We start from the raw sequence: 21,323 nt of genomic DNA, 5'->3' as shown, positions 1-21,323 counted from the left end.
TCATTCCACAGGCAAAGTTACTCATCCCCCATCGCCCCCCCATATATATATATATATATATATATATATATATATATATATATATATATATATAAACTTTTCCAGAGGCTTCAGCAAACTTTAAAATGTATTACATGTTCCCAATTTTTTTATTTGCAGGTAATGTTGGTTTGTAATCATAACTTTCAACTGCCCATCTGTATCTGCTCTACCCCCCTCCCTCCAGGTCTATGATTTTGCCACCTATTTCAAAGACGAAATTAACACTTATATATATAGATATTTTCTCATACCAAATATTTCAAACCCCACTCACATTCTCCTATCCCCCTCAAAACACCTTCAGTTCATTCTCTCCAGCAAACGAAAATGAAGTCTCTGCAGTAATGACATCATCTCACCTACAACTTTCTCCTTGGACCCTATTCCCTCCCAACTTCTCCAAAATCCCCCCCAACACACACACACTGCATGCTCACCTCTTCAACTTGTCAATATCATCTGGCACATATGCATCCTCCTATCAAAAAAAATCTCTTGACCCAGCCTTTCTGTCCAACCACCACCATATTTCTCTCCACTCCTTTGCCTTCAAACTACTTCAGCAACTTGTGCACAACCATCTATCTCACTTTTCTCTCCTCTCACTCGATTCTTGACTCTCTGCAATCAGTTTTCCGCTCCCAGCATTTCAGTTAGACTGTACTTACAAAAGTGATCATTGATAAAATTACAGCAAAGTCTAAGGGTCACTTCTCCACTCTCCTCACTCTAAAGGTCATGTCTCCTGGAGTTCTCGCTGCTTTCAACACTGCTGATCACCCTCTTTGGTCCATGCTGATGACACCCAGATGTACCTTTCCTCCACAGACCTGTCACCTTCTGTACTATCTTGTGTAACCAATTGTCTTTCTGCTGTCTTCACATTGATGCTACCTAAAGCTCAACTTGTCCAAAGCAGAGCTTATCATCTTCCCTCCTCCCAGATTCACCACCTCCCTTCAAATCTCCCTCACCAATAATAACACCACAGTTTCCTTACTCTAACAAGCCTGATGTCTTGGTGTCACCCTGACTCTGTCCTCTGCTTTATTCCTCATATCCAGTCTCTTTCCCAGTTCTGTTGCGTCCACCTTAGAAATATTGCCAGAATATGCCCAGGGACTACGTCATGCAGTGATGATCAGATCAGTGACTGGGAACCGCTGCATTGCTGGACCAGCAAAAAAGGTGACAACAGCCCATCTCATGGGTGCAGTGCGGATCCATGAGTCACAGACAGGTGCAGAACCGCCCTCGCCAATGGGTCTGTGTGCACTGCACAACCTGCATCCATTATATATATGCTACTGATGTCAAATAAGTTGTTATAAATCAATATATAAATAATAAAAATAGAAATTATATGCAGTGCTAAACCCATCATAAGCTTACATATGTAATACAAATCTAAAGTAGCCAAATGATGTAAGAACAATTTTAGAACAGTTTATAGAGGTTTATGTCATTTCAGGATATTTTCTGTGAACATAAAAATAGATTGAGAATTTAATGCAATCGGTAATTGTAGGTAGATTATATCATAAGAATTTCAGATTGCTACCTATGTACTGTACATTTTGTCTGAGAGATATTTTTTTCTTAAATAGTATTGCCGAAGTTCAATGTAAGGAGGTTGATGGCTACGCCAAAGGTGCAGGATACAAAGTAGGACAGAAGATAACTGGGGACACAGACCATGTCTGGAACATGGTGTGTCTGGATGGAAGCTGGCACTTGTTGGACGTCACATGGGGAGCTGGCCAAATTGATGACAATTTAACCAAGTTCACCTTCCAGTGAGTAATGCATGTTTTACATAATATAGGTAATAATATATACAGCATCTTATCTCAAGACAAATATATCTGAATCAGTAATCTTCAAATGATCATGATAGGTAATTATATATAATGCTTTTCTTTAATTGTTATTATTACATATAAAACACATGATTTCATAAGAAGACAGAGATAGGAACTTATTAAATGTGATTTAATATGAAAATGAATCCACAATGCTGAAGATGAAAAACAATTCAAAATGACATACATAGATATTAAAAATAAAGTGCTACATAGTAAAAACAGAGGAGATCATTTGATTTATGATAACTCTGATTAAAGTAAGTTGTGAGAGATTAGGTTAGATAAAGGGAGAACTGAATTCTTCCTAAATAAGAGAATCAGAATTGGTAGTGGCAGAATTGGTAAGGCAAAAGGCAATGTGTGGGATAGAATGATAGAGTTTTATTTATTTTTAAGCAAACCAGGTGGTTGTTTTTGATTAACCTTCTGTGACACACATGACATCAGGAGCGGAACCCCCTTTTGACAGCTAAGGCTAAAACACAATCAGAGCAGCCGGGCAGTACACTCTCCCTGCCTGTCTCTGCCGAACGGACCTGCACGTAATGTGCAGCTGCCGGCAGCAAGCCCCTGCTAGAGGGGGTAATTGCCCCGTTCGCCCCCCCTGGATCCACCACTGCATGACATGCATCCTCAGATGAGTCCTGGATACTGAGAAAAGAGATACAGGAAGGGTGATATAAATGGGGAAGCAGAAAAGATTAAATGTAATAGAAGAAGAAAGAAAAACTGTAGTACTACATCCTATCTCTGCTGCAGTTGTATTCTCTAATTGTGTCCAGTTGTGTCATCTATCAAATAAAAATGTCAATATGTAAGTAAAAAATAAATTAAAAAAATGTTTCAAAGAGAAAACCTCATAATATCTATCTTTAGAAGATGGGCACAGCCACTGGGACTAGGTTCGCGCTCAGTTATGTAAATTTATTTGTGAGTAAGTGAGAGGAGGATTGCATCTGGTCTATCAATGATTATAGGGCAAATCTACTTCTATGGAAGAGATGCGTTAATGTAGGAGGGGATCTGAAGAATCCCTACTTGGATTGCTTGACTATCTAAATAGCAATGACAGAAACATCCAAGTGACCAAAGAGAGGAGTTTTTAGATCAATAGATCTATATAAATAGAAGGATATAAAAGGAGAAATTAGGAGCATTTTACCCTTAATACCTACTAAGGGCATACCACATTATGAATAAAATATATTTTTATCGTACACACCGGTGTAGAACAGTTAAGACTAATCACAGGATATGAACCCCTAAGAATCATTTTTGGGACACATGCCCAACGGAAATAGTGAATTTACTCCTGTACCCTATAAGAAGGTTAATGATCGCTAAAGTGAATACATGTTATCCCTGAAGGAAGCTAAACTACGTTGGTTGGACACTTGTCAGCACATATTAATATTTTCTACTGGATAGGAAAGCAGTTTTTTAAACCTGAAATCAAGACACATTAAGAAGTGTTTTATCAGAGAGACTTACATTCGGAAACCCAATGTGCATTCCACAATGTAACATATATACAGGAGACCACAACTTCAGTATTGCTTCAACATCAGAAAAACAGGAAGCATGCTTGCATCAAAACCAAGGAACTATTTGCTCTTTGAACTTTGTTTTAATAATAAAGAGCAATTCTTTGGAGGGAAACCATTTTTTTCCCCACGACCTGGAGAAAATCCCCATATACTATAAATAGTCCAGGCGCAATGAGCTAAGCTCATTGCGTATCGGAGCTTCTACTGTGTAGAAGCTGTTTGCGGCGGTCCTGCACTTTTTTTATTTTCCTTTAATCAAGCAAGAAGATTTGGGGATGTTACAAATATGCCCCCCCCCCCCCCCCTGGCCGAAGAACAGAAGACTGCAATTAAACGATGGGCACCCCTGGGCAGAGAAACAGAAGAAAAGGTCAAGCATTACTTTTGGAATTACAATTTATTTTTGTACATGGTCAAGCATGGACTTTGGATACAATTTATTTTGGACTTTGGTGACAGTCTTTTTTGGATTGAAAGCTGCTGACAACAGAAGAAAACTTCATTGGTGAGAATATTGGGGATTTATTTTTTTTAATAAAAATATGTGGTGTAAATGAGAGTGTTTACTGTATTTATAGTGGGTTTATTATTTTTAATAAATGTTAGTGGTTGAAATGAGGGTGTTGTGATTTTGTAAACATTTTGTTTTGTGGAACTACAGGTCCCAGCCAGCCGTGGGTGTCAGGGCATGTTGGCACTTGTGATTCTCCAAATGCCAACATGCCCTGGCTGCCGTGGGTATGCTGGTGCTTGTAGTTATACAAGTAGCAGCATGCCCACACTATTTATGGCAACCTGCCTAGCTGGGCCTTGTAGTCCCACAAAACAAAATGGCATCTGTTTGTTTTTTTCACACTTATTTTGCCGTCATTAACCTACACTCACCTCCCAGGGGTGGAGGAAGAGCCCAAATGCTACCAGCACTGGGCTGGGTGTCCCTAGGGGGGGCCTGCTCGTTTTTTTCGGCGTACCCCACTCCCTAGGCAATCCAGCCCAGTGCTGAACAGCCTGGGGTTGGTTAGTCATTATGGCAGTGGGACCCCTGCCGCGTGTCCCCCTGCTATAGTGCCACCAACCCTGGCTGGTTTGCCTAGTGCTGGTTCCGTGAAAATAGGGGGGACCCCACGCAAAATTTTTCCCCAATTTTCACGCAACCACCAGTAGGCTGACAGCACTAGGGTTAAGACGGAATAGAGGGGAGGTCCCACGTTTTTTTTTTTTTTTTTAAACTTTTATCTATTCTTTACTATTTTGACAACTGCCGGAGCTCCAGCAGTATGACAGGCAGTATGATAGTATGAATTTTTCACAAAACCCGCCATAACACGAAACCGCCTTGTTTTAAAGGAAAAGCGCCATGTTTCTTTACGAGCAGCCGGCGGCTTGGAGCCTTACATCCCGCCATTACATTGTCGGCAGATTCTCCTTGAAGCTTAAAATCGCTCATTAGTAAATCCGGCTGTTTGACATGCAAAACCGCCGGAAAAAGGCGGCGATGCATGGTGGATCAAATATGCCGCCAAACACGCCCATTAGCAAGTCTAGCCCTAGGTGTGTGCATGCTCAGTTCAGACCTGTAAGATGGTGCCCGCCATCGTGAGCCGCAGTGACCCGATGAGGAGAGGAGAGCAGCTGCAAGAGTAAGGTGGAAGTAGCACCGGAACCTGACCGAGCATCAGTGGGTCTGGTGCCTGACACCACTCCCCATCTACTTTTAGGATTAGATCCCAGTTAAACTGAGTGCAGGATTTTTCCCATTGTCAATGTAATAGAAGGCTGCTAGATTCATGGTGTGTAACATAGGTGTTCTATAGGTTTTCTATTTGTTAATAATATAATAATATGATAAGTTAAATTATAAAAATAACATGAGTTGGCTGTTTTTGTTGTTCACATAATCCTCTGATATGTATATTAAGAAGCAGCATTATAAAAGTGTAAATTTTACACCATATCTACCTTGTTAGTAAAAGTGTTTATTGGGGTCTCATTCTGTTCAGGAATGTAACCTTTCTCTGTCTTGCGTTTGGCATGGGGATTTTGTAGATAATATATTTTATTCATTAAATATTGATTTATATTATATTGATCTTATTTTTTATATCTAAATGTTGTATTTTTATATTGTTTCTAAAAAAATAATGGGACTGGAAGCTTAGACCACAAAAGTGAAGCTTCTAGTTCTACACATACTCATCATGCTTATTATAGCTGAAAGGGGACCTACAGTGCCATAAGTAGCTCTTATTGCTTTTGATATTTTTAGCCATACAAGCTGAGTATCTTTCAGTAATCACAGTGATAAAATAATGGTAAATCACAGTAGGTAATTTGTTAACTGCGAAGATGAAACAGTACACTTTTTGCTGTTATAAGGCTAATAATAAGTAGAATCCTTAGCTTGAGATTCAACATTGTGTAGTTTTTCCTAAGCACATGGATATACGCTATATGGACAAAAGTATTTGGATGCTTGACCATTACACCAACAGGGACTGTAATGACATTGTATTCAAATACATATACTTTAATATGGAGTTGGTCCCCTTTTTCAGCGATAACAGCTTCCACTCTTCTTCGAAGGTTTTCCACAAGATGTTGCAGTGTTTCTGTGGGAATCTGTGCCCATTCATTCTGTAGAGCATTTATGAGGTTAGACACTGATGTTGTACGAGAAGGCTTGGATCACAATCTCCGTTCCAGTTCATCCCAAAGGTGTTCGATGAGGTTAAAGTCAGGGCTCTGTGCGGGCCAGTCAAGTTCTTCAACACCGAACTCATCAAACCATGTGTTTGTAGTCCTTGCTTTGTGCACAGTCATGTTGGGATGGAAAAGTGCCTTTCACAAACTGTTGCCACACAGTTAGAAGCATAGCATTGTCCAAAATGACTTGATATACTGAAGCATTAAGTTTGCCCTTCACTGGAGATAAAGGGCCTAACCCAAACCCTGAAAAATAGTCCCATACCATTATCCCTCTTCCACCAAACTTCACAGTTGGCATAATGCAGTCAGGCAGGTAACGTTCTCTCGGCATCCGCCAATCCCAGACTCATCCATCTGTCTGCCAAACAGAGAAGCGTGATTCATCACTCCACAGGACACATTTCCACTGCTCCACAATCCAGTATTGGTGTGTTTTACACCACTCCATCCAATGCTTGGCATTGGTAATGGTAATGTGAGGCTTGCATGCAGCTGCTCGGCCATGGAAACCCATTCCACTATACTCCGGTTACACCGTTTTTGTGCTTACATTAATGCCAGTGGAAGTTTAGAACTCTTCAGCTATGGAATCAGCAGTGCATTGGCGACGTTTATACATAGTGTACCTTGACAGTCGTTGAACACGCTCTGTGATATTCCGCTTCGTGGCTGAGTTGCTGTTGTTCCTAAACGCTTCCACTTTTTAATAACATCACTTACAGTTGACCGTGAAATATCCAGCACGGATGAAATTTCATGAACTGTCTTATTGCAAAGGTGGCGTCCTATCAGTACCACGCTTAAAGTCACTGAGCTCTCCAGAACGACCTATCACAAATGTTGTATCACAAACGTTTGCAAATGAAGACTGCATGGATAGGTGCTTGATTTTATACACCTCTGGCAACAGGTTTCATGGAAACACCTCAATTCAATAATTATCAGGTGTGGCCAAATACTTTTGTCCATATAGTGTATATGGCCCACTGAAATATGCTTTTAGTTTTTTTTAAACATTCTTTTAATTAAGGTTTTTGTCAGTTTACAATGAGTTATTAGCATATTCTAGATAGCACAAACTGAACAAACACCATATTCATTATTAAATTTATATACATAGCATAGTGACAAAATAGATTACTAAAGGAACTGGACAGCCAAGGTTCGAGTGACAAAGAGGTCATGTAGGAGTGTGGTTATGGGTTTGGGCAATAGAATGTTATACATTTGTTTACAGAATGTGTCCACTTTATTGTTACAATTACTCAGCATTTACACTGTCTGTACATGCTGGAAGAAGGAATACTTAAATGCTGAGTTTCTGTAGTTGATGTACAATGGCTCACAAAGTGCTGGTGTTCTGCATAATGTGAGTTTGAAGATCTTATGCAGCCATGTTTTCTACTTTACATAAAAACTATAGATTACTTTTATTAGATGCTTTTGCTTGTTTGCTCTTCAGGACACAGGCATAATGGTTGCCTTGTTTGAAAGTAAGTAATTTGGCCAGCCTCTACAACCCTCTCTGATTCAGTCATGGCCACCCCAGAATATAGCAATGAGGAAGATATGAAAGGACTGGAACTATTTCCAGCCTCTGTGTTGTGATATTAAGATGTGTGTCTATCTCTGTTCAATGAAGGTGGAGGTACAGTTAGACATTGTGGTTTAGACTACTAGTGCATATTTTTCTTTAATTTTATGTTGTCTTCATTTAGCGCTCAGTTGTGTTTTTTTTTTACTGGTCTCTTCAAGGTACGATGAGTTTTTCTTCCTCACTCACCCAGCTCTCTTCATAGTGGATCACTTTCCTGAAGAGTCAGAATGTCAATTACTTGAGACAAGTGTATCTCAGGAGCAATTTGAAAAGAGTGTACATACCAGAAGCAAGTTTTACAGCCTTGACTAAGTTTCCTTCCAGCCAGAAACAGCTGTTATTGAAACAGGTAACAGGAAATGAAAACGTTTTTTGAAGTCTCTGTATCCCTCTCCAGTTGCTCTGGTTTTGGTGATTGTATTTGTAAGTTAACGACTGACATCTTAATTTTATAAAATATTTAAACTCTCCCAGCTGCTTATTTGGTGCATTGATCTCCCACCTGAGTATAGTTTGGTTTTGATCTGTCACCTTTAGATACATTTAGGGAAATAATTATCAGTTATAAGTTGATCTTGCCTAATTATTTAATCATCCAAAATAGGGGTTCCTCTAAAATAGACTGCCCATTGAGTAGAAGTTGAAGTATAGGTAGGGACTCCTCACTGTAACAATATTATTTACCTGTCACCAATCCTCATTGTGAGCTTGAGCTGCCTCCCCTCCTTTACCACAGTCAAGTCCTGGCATTGTGTATCTTGTGGGGGTGAGTCAGCCCAACCGTTGACTTTGCCTGGTGACCTCGGCCATTCTGCTCTCTCCAATCCTAACCTTCACTTCTGACTCTAAATATTTTATCTTCACCAGACTCAGAGCTCCAGTAGTTTGTTCGGCTATTTTGCTATCTTTATTTTCTTCTTTATCTTCTTCCTTATGTTCAGACAGGATAAGTTCTCAGGCCAAGGTCAGTTATTTTAATTGCTACCTGTGCCAGACGGATCATATCCCTGTCCGATGCAAGCAGTGTAATAATCACCTGGGATCAATCTGTTGGCAACAGGAGTGTACATTGAACCTGATTGGATACCAGGGTAGGGACATTCTGCATAGGGGGAAAACCTTATTTTTTACTTGATATGACTGCCTAGTATGAGCTTTATCCTGTAAATTATGATCTCTTACTGTAGAAATGAATTTCTTGCTTCTATTTTTTTAATATTTCATAAACCTAATTTGTTTAATTATTTTTAATAATATAATGGTTTTCTAACATTTATAGTGAAAGAAAAAGCTTCTATTGTCATTGAAAGCTGCCAAAACTTGCTATTCATCTTTCATCTTGATGAAACAGACACATCCGGTTTTCTAAGGTTATTGGACAACGGAATGATACTTGATGTTTACCCTCAACAGACTGGGCAGCATGTCCTACAGATATATTAATAAAAAATATAAAAAAACTGTCAGCGCTCAATAATGCTGGAAAATATCATGGATAGAACAGGGTACACAGACCTATCAGATAGTTTACAATTATTAAAAAAATCCAGGTTATCGGCGCTAGATTGTACCCAAAGATCTCATACAGATATTGAAAAAACTCTAAAACAACAATATCTCAAAATGAGCAAGATATGAATAACACAAATAACAAAAAAATATAAAAAAATACAATAATGTCTAGTTCAGTTCAAAAAATATCTTCGCTGTTGAAAAATAAGGATTCTTTCGTGATGCAGAGGTACAAATAATTTTCACTTCACCGTCATTATCATATGGAAAAGTAAGAAATCAATTCTTACCAGAAGATGTTTGATCATGGGCACATAACAAGTTCTTTCTTGCTTTTCTCCGGTTCCTCTGAGTAATGATGACGAAATCCCTCGCTATTTCACGTTGCTTTTTTCATGATGTCTCATTTTGTTATCATAAACATAAGCAAAAAATGGACATCTAGCGTGATACCGTTTAAAAAACAATTTATTGTTGTCCTATATCAAAAATATGACAAAGGAGTATAAAATTCAAGCAAAGAACGATAATTTCAGAAACAGGTATGTATAAATACTCCTACCATGTGGCCAATAAGTAAGCGCATAACAGAAAACCAATATCGAAATTCATTCATGGATTAATCTGGACTTCAACGCGTTTCAACCGTTAATACGGTCTTTTTCAAGAAGGTCAGATTAATCAATAAAAGCTCCTTTTAAATCGGAAGTAACCAATCATAGTTTCAGCGGAAATGGATCTCAGAAACATGTTCACAAATATAATTCCCACAAAACAGCTTCATAAATGCATCTATAAATGTTAACAAGGAATAAATACTTCAGATAATTCCTATAACGATGAAACAATTCATATAGCAAAAATGAAATAAAACAGGAAACTTAAAACCGGATGTGACATATCGCTATCCCCACATGAGAAAAGCGGATATGACGTATCGCTATCTCTCACAGTCTAAGACTGAAGAGAAACTGCACTGAACAAGAAGTTTTCTTGGAACAATTAGAAAAAATGAAACAAAACTTCTCAGTCAGAGGATATGATATCAAATCTTTAGATCATGCTCAAGAAAAGGTATCCAGAATAACTAGGGAGGAACTGATACAATCGGATGATAATAAGAAAATATTGAAAAACCGAGAAGATATTTTCTTTCTAACTAAGTACAATCAGAATTATAAAGAAATTGAGAAAGTAATTCATAAACATTGGGGTATCTTATTGAAAGATCATATTTTGGCGGAAATCTTGCCTGAGAAACCCAATTTTATCTATAAAAGATCATCTAATTTGAAAGATCACTTAGTGAGAGGAGTTCTTCCTGAACAAAAAATGAATATTAATAAAAATAAAGTTTTCTTTAGGTGTGGGACTTGTCAGGCATGTAAGAACACAGCCAAAAATAACCCCAAAAATAGAATTACGGAGTTTGTGATAAATGGACAAAAATTTACTATCAATAGTTTCATCACATGTCATTCTACTAACGTTATCTATATATTAGAGTGCAAATGTGGATTGTATTATGTTGGTAAAACCACTAGAGTATTAAAGAAAAGAATTGGTGAACATCTTGGTAATATCAAAAGAGGTTTAGGAACACATTTGGTATCAGCCCATTTCAAAGTCCATCATTCATGTAATGAGAGAGATATAGTTAATTTTCTGGGAATTGACTCCATTTAACCAACATGGAAATATAGGAATATTGACAAAAGATTGTCACAAATGGAAATGCGATGGATTTACTCTTTGGATTGTCTAATTCCAAGGGGTTTGAATAAAGACTTCGAACTTAAATGTTTTTTATAATTTTATCGGTTAATTAGATTGTGTTCTTATATTGGATACTTTTTATAATTATTTACATCCAGAGACAGTAGTGCTTTAATATAGGGATATTAATTCCGGACATCTAGGTATCCTAGCAACTTTAAATTGTTTACTATGTATGATGTCATGTCCGGTTTTTACTTTTTATTTGTTTAGTTGTGGTTCAGAACTATGTCCCGAACTAAGTCTTACGATTCACCTCTTTGGGATCTGCTATAATTTGATTTCTAGTGGATATCCAGAGGTGTAATTTATTTCGATGCGAAGAATAATATGTTTTCAATATTATATGTGTTGTCTGCCGCCTCCGGACATTTCGGTATCTTAGCAACCATCAGTGAGTTAGACTGTGAGAGATAGCGATACGTCATATCCGCTTTTCTCATGTGGGGATAGCGATATGTCACATCCGGTTTTAAGTTTCCTGTTTTATTTCATTTTTGCTATATGAATTGTTTCATCGTTATAGGAATTATCTGAAGTATTTATTCCTTGTTAACATTTATAGATGCATTTATGAAGCTGTTTTGTGGGAATTATATTTGTGAACATGTTTCTGAGATCCATTTCCGCTGAAACTATGATTGGTTACTTCCGATTTAAAAGGAGCTTTTATTGATTAATCTGACCTTCTTGAAAAAGACCGTATTAACGGTTGAAACGCGTTGAAGTCCAGATTAATCCATGAAGGAATTTCGATATTGGTTTTCTGTTATGCGCTTACCTATTGGCCACATGGTAGGAGTATTTATACATACCTGTTTCTGAAATTATCGTTCTTTGCTTAAATTTTATACTCCTTTGTCATATTTTTGATATAGGACAACAATAAATTGTTTTTTAAACGGTATCACGCTAGATGTCCATTTTTTGTTTATGTTTATGATAACAAAATGAGACATCATGAAAAAAGAAACGTGAAATAGCGAGAGATTTCGTCATCATTACTCAGAGGAAACGGAGAAAAGCAATAAAGAACTTGTTATGTGCCCATGATCAAACATCTTCTGGTAAGAATTGATTTCTTACTTTTCCATTTGATAATGACGGTGAAGTGAAAATTATTTGTACCTCTGCATCACGAAAGAATCCTTATTTTTCAACAGCTAAGATATTTTTTGAACTGAACTAGACATTATTGTATCTTTTTATATTTTTTTGTTATTTGTGTTATTCATATGTTGCTCGTTCTGAGATATTGTTGTTTTGGAGTTTTTTCAATATTTGTATGAGATCCTACAGATATATGTCAGTACAAGATTCTGAAGAAAATGTGCTTTTATTATGGATTATAGAGTTAATTGCAGTTTTGTTGACACTAGCATGAATATACCCAAATGCCTTAATAACCCTATTGGTCCAAGTTGGTTATCACAGAAAGCTGGATTAATAAATCCCTCACACCCAGATCCAGTTATTCATACAGATGATGTATGATGCACTATTAGCTTCAAAACAGACAGGGTGGTAAATATTATTGTTAACTTGAAATCTGATGATATAGAAGTCATGACTAACCATGTACTACAAAGTGTGCAAAAGCACAAGGTACTGTTTAATGTACGTCTCCCTCGTGCTGGATCTTATGTTCTTTTGATATTTGATGATCCCAATGGATATATCTGTAACTATTTAATAATATGCTCAAACCCTAAGGTAAAATGGCTGCCTTTCCCATCTATCCTTTGCAACCCCATTGGCCCAACCTTGAAGACAGAAAAAGCTGGGCTTCTGCAACCTTCACACACAGATCCAGTGATTCATACAGAGGATGGGTGCTGCACCATTAGCTTTAGAACAGATACAATGCCAGATATTATCATCAACTTGAAATCTGGTGATTCACAGATTATTCCCATAGTGTGCAAAAGCACAATGTACCTTTTAATGTATGTCTCCCACATGTTGGGTCTTATGTTCTTTGATATTTGAGGATGCCAATGACTACATCTGTAATTATTTAATAATATGCTCTAACCCTCACATAAAATGGCCCCCTTTTCCAGCTAGCCTTCATAACCATGTTGGGCTAACTGCAAAGACAGAAAATGCTGGGCTCATCCCTCACACCATGACCCAGTTATTTATACAGATGACAGGTGCTGTTCTATCAGTTTTGCACTGAAGCAGAACATCAACTTTTACTGTACCTTAAACTCTGATGAAATACAGATGACAAAAGAGATAGAGCACAGACATATCTTCAAAGTACAAAGCAAAGACAAAGTGGAAATAAAGGTCCAACTTCCACAATCAGGAACCTATGTTTTGCAAGCTTTTTTTAAGCCTGGAAATAGTACTAATAATGAGATATTTATATGACTAAGTATATTTACACCACTGTGAGGAGGCCAGTGTTTCCATTAACATATTGGGCCAAACACTATGACCTGGTGCAGCCTCTAGAGGGAGTTCTACTCAAGAACAGCAATGTTTCATTCAGGCTACATATTCCTGGTGTGATTTGAGTGTGTGTTAATGAGGAAAGTTACACCCCACTGAGGGCTAGATTTACTAAACTGCGGGTTTGAAAAAGTGGAGATGTTGCCTATAGCAACCAATCAGATTCTAGCTATCATTTTGTAGAATGTGCTAAATAAATGACAGAGAGAATCTGATTGGTTGCTATAGGCAACATCTCCAATTTTTCAAACCCGCCGTTTAGTAAATCCAGCCCTAACTCTTGCTGGCAATGGGTACTGGGAATGATCAAATATATAAATGAACCAAACACTTGGCACTATATTTTAAACTATAAAGTAGAGGAGCATTAGATGTTAGGTTATACCGTGTTTGCGTTCGTTTTCTCAGGGTGCTCCGGTTTCCTCCCACACTCCAAAACATACTGGTAGGTTAATTGGCTGCTATCAAAAATGACCCTAGTCTCTCTCTGTCTGTCTGTTTGTGTGAGTAAGTTAGGGAATTTAGACTGGAAGCTCCAATGGGGCAGGGACTGATGTGAATGAGTTCTCTGTACAGCGCTGCGGAATCAGTGGCGCTATATAAATAAATGGTGATGATGATGATTTCTGTTTCCTACAAACTGTACCATATCGTTTTTTCCTTTGGAAGAAAAATGCTTTTTTCGATTAAGTGCCAAATAATAACTCACCTTCAAACTTACACCTTATTTTTGTTACTATTTATCTTTCCAGGATAATGTTGCAATGAACATATTTAAACACAAAATTTTAACCAGTGTAATTATTTGTTTAACCAATACAGAGGGTTAATAGAAAAGAAAGAAAGTTAAAGAAAGGAAATAAGGAAATAAAAAGAGCTTAGTGGAGTAAAGTACACTGAACAAATCATATACAAATATCAGTGAAGAAACCAAATATTATCACAGTAAAGCAAACAACCAGAGAAAATAAATGATTTTGATAAATAAAATTGTGAAAAGTGATGTATTCAACAAAAACAGAATGAGTAAGTATATCTCAAACAACTAAGCCAAGAGCGCTACAAAAGACAATTGCAGCCCACTCTTCCTCATTGTCATTCCCACCAGACTCAATACATATAAACTAACCAAGATAGTGCAAAGAATGACAGCGCCAGTGTGTATAATAAAGTAAAATAAACCATAAAATTAAAAAATAAATAAAGCAATAAAAAATAAAAGTCCAAAAAATAACCCCCAAAAAAGAATCCTTATTATGAAACATCACTGTTAAATCATCAAAATCTTCTGTAGTTACCTTGATAAAGATACTCCGGTATTGAAACTCGTAGGTGTTTGTAGCAGACTTCTTCCAGCTGGATTTCTTCCCTCATTGAAACATCTTGGATGTGTGTCTATAACCTGGGATTGAACAACTAGACACTCATATAAAAGTAGATGTACACACTGTTTACCATTTTCAATCTGGTTGGAACCTCAATATACCTTAAGAAGGAGTCTGTGTTTTATTGAAGTAAAATCTATTATAATGGATGTGCAAGATATTAAAATGTTATTTTAAATGTCTGGTTTATTATATTTTATTAGAGACACTGGCAATGTCATTCTTCTCAATAGAATGAATAAGTGCAGTGCCCATTTTACAAAATCACTATTCATGAATACAATGGTAATAGGAACTTTTGCAATGCAAAGTAGCATAACAAAAATATTGTAGTTAATATGATTAAAGTGGAAATTTAGAAGTGACGGTATGGAAAATTAAATGTGGCGTTATGGAAAATTTAATTGAATGGAATTTGCTAGTTTTACAATATGTGTAGCAAAAAAAATATTTTTAAAAAATTATTATTGCAGTACTGTGTTGGCCAGAAAAATCTATGTGATGTTAAATACTTTTGTGCCAAAAAAGACAAAAGTATTATAGGAGTGATACCTATATTTGCTAACCAAAAAAGTTTTTATTATATTTGCTAGCTTTCAGAGCACAGAGGCGCCTTCATCAGGCAACTTTACAAATGAATGACTAAGAAACAGGCACAATATTTAAGAGCTGTTTCATCAAGAAATTTGTACAGGGGGGGAATATATCATTAAGATAAGCTAAAGTAATAAAACTGAGGTTTTCATTACGGATGGAAGCATAAAGTCCTATGAGTTCAGAGATCTGGAGTCACTTTTCTGTGGGGTGTGAAGTGTGTCCAAGTATTGAATCATAAATCCAGGTGTTAGATTGAGCCCTTGTGTCAATGAGTGGAATGTTCTTATCAATTTATATTCCCAGATTTTTCTCCCCTGTCATTTTTAAAAAGACCTTTCAGTATTAGAACTTTTAAATCTGTCATACTGTGTCCTGGTCCAGAGAAGTGTTTACCCACGTGGGGTGTCCAGACTTTTCTTTATTGTGTGTCTGTGTTGAATCATCCTGGATTGTAGTTTCTGCTTGGTCTCTCTAATGTAAATTCCCTCAGGCATTGTGTGTCAGTTTGTGGTGTTTGTCCAAAATCTCAGATTTAACTATATATGTTTCAGGAAAAAAGTTAAATCTGAGATTTTAGACAAACACCACAAAGTGACACAATCTCAATGTGGAGGAGAGGAAGGCTATAAAATCATTAAAATCTAACAACAATATCATCATTAAACCAGCAGATAAAGAAAGAGCTGTAGTAAATATGAACACATCAGATTACATTCAGGAAGCACACAGACAGCTCTCGGATAAAAATTACTACACTCCGATTATGGAAGACCCCTCAAAACAATACACAGAAGAACTTATAAGGATCATAAATGGTTTCAACCCTGTATTATCCTCTCTACTGGACCTTATACCGGGCAATCCCAAAATGGGTACCTTCTACATGTTACCCAAAATACATAAAGAAGGCAATCCAGGGAGACCAATAATTTCTGGTATTGGGACCTTAATGGAAAATATTTCTGGCTGGATAGAAAATGTTCTAAAACCCTTGGTGAGATGAACACTCAGCTATATCCAGGATACTACGGATATTCTCTATAAACTTTCAGCCCTGGGTCCACTGCTAGAAGGCTCAATACTGGCAAATATAGATGTGGAGTCTCTGTACTCTAACATACCCCACAAGGATGGCATAACCGCATGCCAACACTACCTTCAAAAAAACGGTCTAGCCACGGAGCCGACCCTGCAGCTGATCAGGTTCGTACTCAACAATAATTACTTTTCTTTTGGGAAAGACATATATACCTGCAGTGTACGGGAAGTGCCATGGGTAGTAAGATGTCACCTCAGTATGCTAATCTTTTCATGGCTAAACTAGAGGAGGAATTCTTATCAACTTGCACAATGAAACCTCTAGCATACCTCCGTTATATTGATGATTTGCTACTAATCTGGACTGGCGATGAAGATCAGCTGCTGACTTTCCATAAAAACTTCAACAAATTTCACCCAACCATTAGACTTAGTTTTAACTACACACAATCTCAGATACATTAAAAACAATACTATACAAACATCAGTCTATCATAAACCTACAGGCCGCCCAGCATATTTGAGATGTTACAGCTTTCACCCAGTACACATAAGGAAAGTCCATAATTTACTGAGAAATACATTCCTACAACAAGGATACCATCCAATAGTTATAGATGAACAGATCCACAGGGCCAAAAGGATCCCTAGGAGTAGTCTCCTGGATTGCAAACAGAAGGAGGTTAACAGCAGGGTGCCCCTAGTTATCACTTACAATTCCCACATGAACATCTTGGGGAAAATTGCTGCTGACCATCAATCCATATTTCAGAAAGACTATAGACTGAAGGAAATATTGCCAGATTTACCTCTCCTTTCATACAAGCAGCCTCTGCAATCCAGGATGAATCTACACAATAAAGAAAAGTCTGGACACCCACTTACTTTAATCTGAGTTATCTTAAACCAAATGATCTCCACTGTTTCAGCTGTGTAGTATTCTAATACCAAGCTACGTCTGACAGGTGAGTGAAAATGAACACAGAGACATGAACTTATTAAGTGTGGCTTAATAAGGAAAATTAATTCACAATCAAAAGCAATCACAAAGCAGTTAACAAAAATGACATACAAATATATTATACAATAGTTTCTTATTAAATAAATAAATAAATAAATAAATAAAGGATTAAACAACAGAAAAATGATACACTTACATTTCTGTCTGCTGGGGGTGCCTGAATCCACTAAGAACACTTCTCAATATGAAGATAACTCCCAAAAGTGAACAAATCTCTTAGCTTTACAGGACATTTTAATCATGGATGGATTTGGCTACATAGAGTAACCAGGTCATGGGCTGCCGATTTGGCACTTATTATTGGGCGGAGCACTACAGGTATGTAGCTCTGGAGGCAGAATAGTCAGACAAGCTTAGCAGGATGCAGGTCAACAGAACAGAATCCACAAGCATAGGGATAGTCAGACAGAGGTCAAAACCAATCTGTCAGTGCAGTAAAAAGTCAGGATCTGAGTATCACATAGTCGGGAACAATAATATGGAATCAAGCCGTAAACAGAATAACACACACAGAAGATCAAAACAGCAAAGCTGATACTCTGGCTAGGAGTGACAAGCAGAACATGTTTATATATTGTTTGGAAGTAAAAGTCCCCGTCTCTATGATGTCAGCAATGACCTGATTGCTATTAAGTAAACTTGTATCAGCTGTGTTTGCAATGTTGTGCAGTGAGGTTTGAATAACGAGTCCTGCATATAAATACAGCATTCCAGATAGTATGATATTTAACAAAATATGACATTTTTCTGTATCCTTATTTCCCTTCATTCAAACTTAGCCCAGCTGCCCAGCCTCCTGTCCTCAGTTGAGATAGCGCTGAACCACAAAGAATGTGAAGGGTATTTTGTTGGATATTTTTGATGGATATTGATATAACCTTAAAAATGGATTTTAAGAAGTTTTAGCTTTTACGACCTCTCCCATAAATTGGTATTAGACACTCATCTGCAACTGGATCACTCTATAGATAAATATATTATGGGTACTGCAGAAGTATTTAGAGAGAATCAAAAGATAAAAGAGTAAATTAGGTATAAAATAAGAAAAAAAACCCAGAGCTTTCCAACACAATTGTGGCTGCCCTACCACACCAGAAGGAATCCAACTAGTCCAACAATACAAATAATTTAAAAAAAATGGTTGATCTAGGCGCCACAACCTGTCATATAATAAACATACACAACAATATTGTCCAGTATCCAATACTTCATCAATATTGCCCAATGATGGTGTTCTTATTTCCTATTATTCTTCAAAAAACTTCCAATTCAGTATGTCAATTCCCACATAAAAACAAATAAATATAAGTCATAGACTTGCAATGGTAAATACACATGCAATTAGGTGTTCTCTGACCATGTGTATATTAAAAATTCATATCCTCAGTGCATATAGCATGTTTTGTATCATGTGATAGTGCTATACACCTCTTCAACCTGTATTGAACTCCTATTATGCTTACAAGATGTCTGTTGGGGGTTAGCCTCTCACATATATTATCAAATGCTGTTGTTTCCTTCTGTCCTCTGTATACAAACTCTGTATATACGCTCTGGGCTGCTGCAGTCACACTGAGGGAGATATGATCTATGCTTTTTTTTCTGGCTGTTTTTGCTACAAACCGAAAGCCAGAGTCCCTATGGCAGAGTGTGAAGGTAGGCAAAGGCAGCATGGCAGAGTGTGAATGGGGGGGGGGGGGGGGGCAGGGGGAATGCAGCATGGTAGAGTATAAAGGGGGCAAAAGCAGTATGGCAGAGTGTGAAGGAGGGCAAAAGCAGCATGGCACAGTGTGATAAAGGGGGACTAAGAGCAGGATGGGGGGCATAGTGTAATCCTAAGGGGACACAGCATGGTGATGAAGGGGCACAGTAATGTGTGTGTGATGGCACAGGTCTTGTGGTAATGTGTGTGTGGTAGGTGGTGGCTAACTAATGGGTGCTATTTTGTTTTTGGGGTGATGGTGGGGCAATTTAATTTTATAGTGGGGATTATTAATTTAAGATGGAGTGGTTTGGGGGCTATTAATTGAATGTGGGGCTGAGTTTGAGGAGCATGAGGTCTATTTATTAAATGTAATTTTAATTATTTAATGGCAGTGACGGTTGCAGGAAATAGGTATATTTATTATATGTGAATGCTATTAATTTTTTGCTGGGGCTGTTTGGAGGGAGGGAAATAGGTTTATTTACTAAATGGGAATACTATTACTTTAATGTTGGGGCTGTAGGGAGGCCTCAGTGTTAATTGTGGGTCCTATTGATTTAATGTCTGGTTGGAATTTTCTAAATGTACCCATTTTTTATTCTAAAATAGGGCCCCCAACATTCCAGGATCTAGACAAGCCACAACTAAAGAAACCAGCAACCACATATGGTGAATGTGACAAGAACAGGTAGGAGAGAGCAGGACAGTCTGTCAAATGTTCTGATTCTAGTGGGACAATCCCGATTTTTGTAACTGTTCTGCTCAATCTAAGGGGCAGATCAAGACTGTGTACTCTTTATATGAACACTGTATTTATATACTACACTATGGTGCTAGCTGTCCTTTGTGGGCTGACCCCTCTGCCTCTAGTGTCTGGTCCCGCAACTATTATGGCTGGCCACATCCCCTCTGGTGGGCCCATAGCATTGCAGTCTACCGGTGGGCCCTTCAAGCCCCAGTCCGGCACTGCCTATCCCTGTCCCTAGACCTGTCTCTATCCCTGTCCTTAACCATATCCCTAGCCCTGTCCCTAACCCTATAATTATACTGTCGGCATTTGAATTGTCTACCTAATAATACTGTCCACTATGTGAATTGGCGAACTAATAATACTGTTGATACCTAATTTGTCGACTGTTACACAACCTGATAGACCAAGGACAAAATGTAAAAAAGTGCAAGATGTAATTGTCCTTTGGCCCACCCTCCCTCCCATATGTTAAAAAGGACATGCACACAGTTTAACAAACCAAGTACGTCAGCAACAGGGGCTGTCACTTATGTGGCTGAACTGCTTGATTTGTTTGGGCCCCCACATAGAGAATATTTTGGTTGTTGGTCGATGAACTGTACAGAATATATATAGCAGTTTAATTTTTTTTTACAAATTACTAATGGTCATTTGGCTAACTGTGGTCATCTTCATCTATGCTGATAATCATGTCATCACCCTCAACATCATCCTTATCGCTGATGTCATGATCATCATCATCACATAATATTAATTCATCCCCACTGGAATCTTACACATTCTGTTGGTAATTGTCAGCAAGAAGGGTATTCTTCATACAATTTGTAATTCCTTTTGGTGAACTTCAGTTTTTCTACATTTTGGGAAGTAGTCTCCTCCGACAATCACTCACAATGTTCCCGGCTGCACTAAACACTCTTTCCGAGTACACACAGGAGGGTGGGCAGCTTAAGTACACCATAGTTAGTTTGTACATAGGTGTCCAAATGTCCTTTTTTCCCTCCCAGAATTCAATGGGACTGTCTGAGATGTTAACTTCTATTTTATAATTAAAATAATTCTCCAACATTCTACTAAGATAAGGTGTATCTGATTAAGACATTCTAGAGATGTCAATTGTACATTTGGGCAATTCTGATCAGATATGTTAAACTTTCACACTGGTGTGCTGCTGCTGCTGCGTTGTTGGTTCATAATCTGTATGATTATTAGAAAAGGGAAGTTTTTTTCTGTCAGTAACAGTTGGAGGAGAAGCTGAAGCAGGGATTGTGTCACATGTGATTGAGCTGACAGATTGCTCACAAGGAGCTGTTTACATCTG

Source organism: Mixophyes fleayi, chromosome 3 (assembly GCF_038048845.1).
Source record: "Mixophyes fleayi isolate aMixFle1 chromosome 3, aMixFle1.hap1, whole genome shotgun sequence".
Taxonomy (NCBI): Eukaryota; Metazoa; Chordata; class Amphibia; order Anura; family Limnodynastidae; genus Mixophyes; species Mixophyes fleayi.
The sequence above is the reverse complement of the archived record's forward strand: the minus strand, read 5'-3'. Positions refer to the sequence as shown.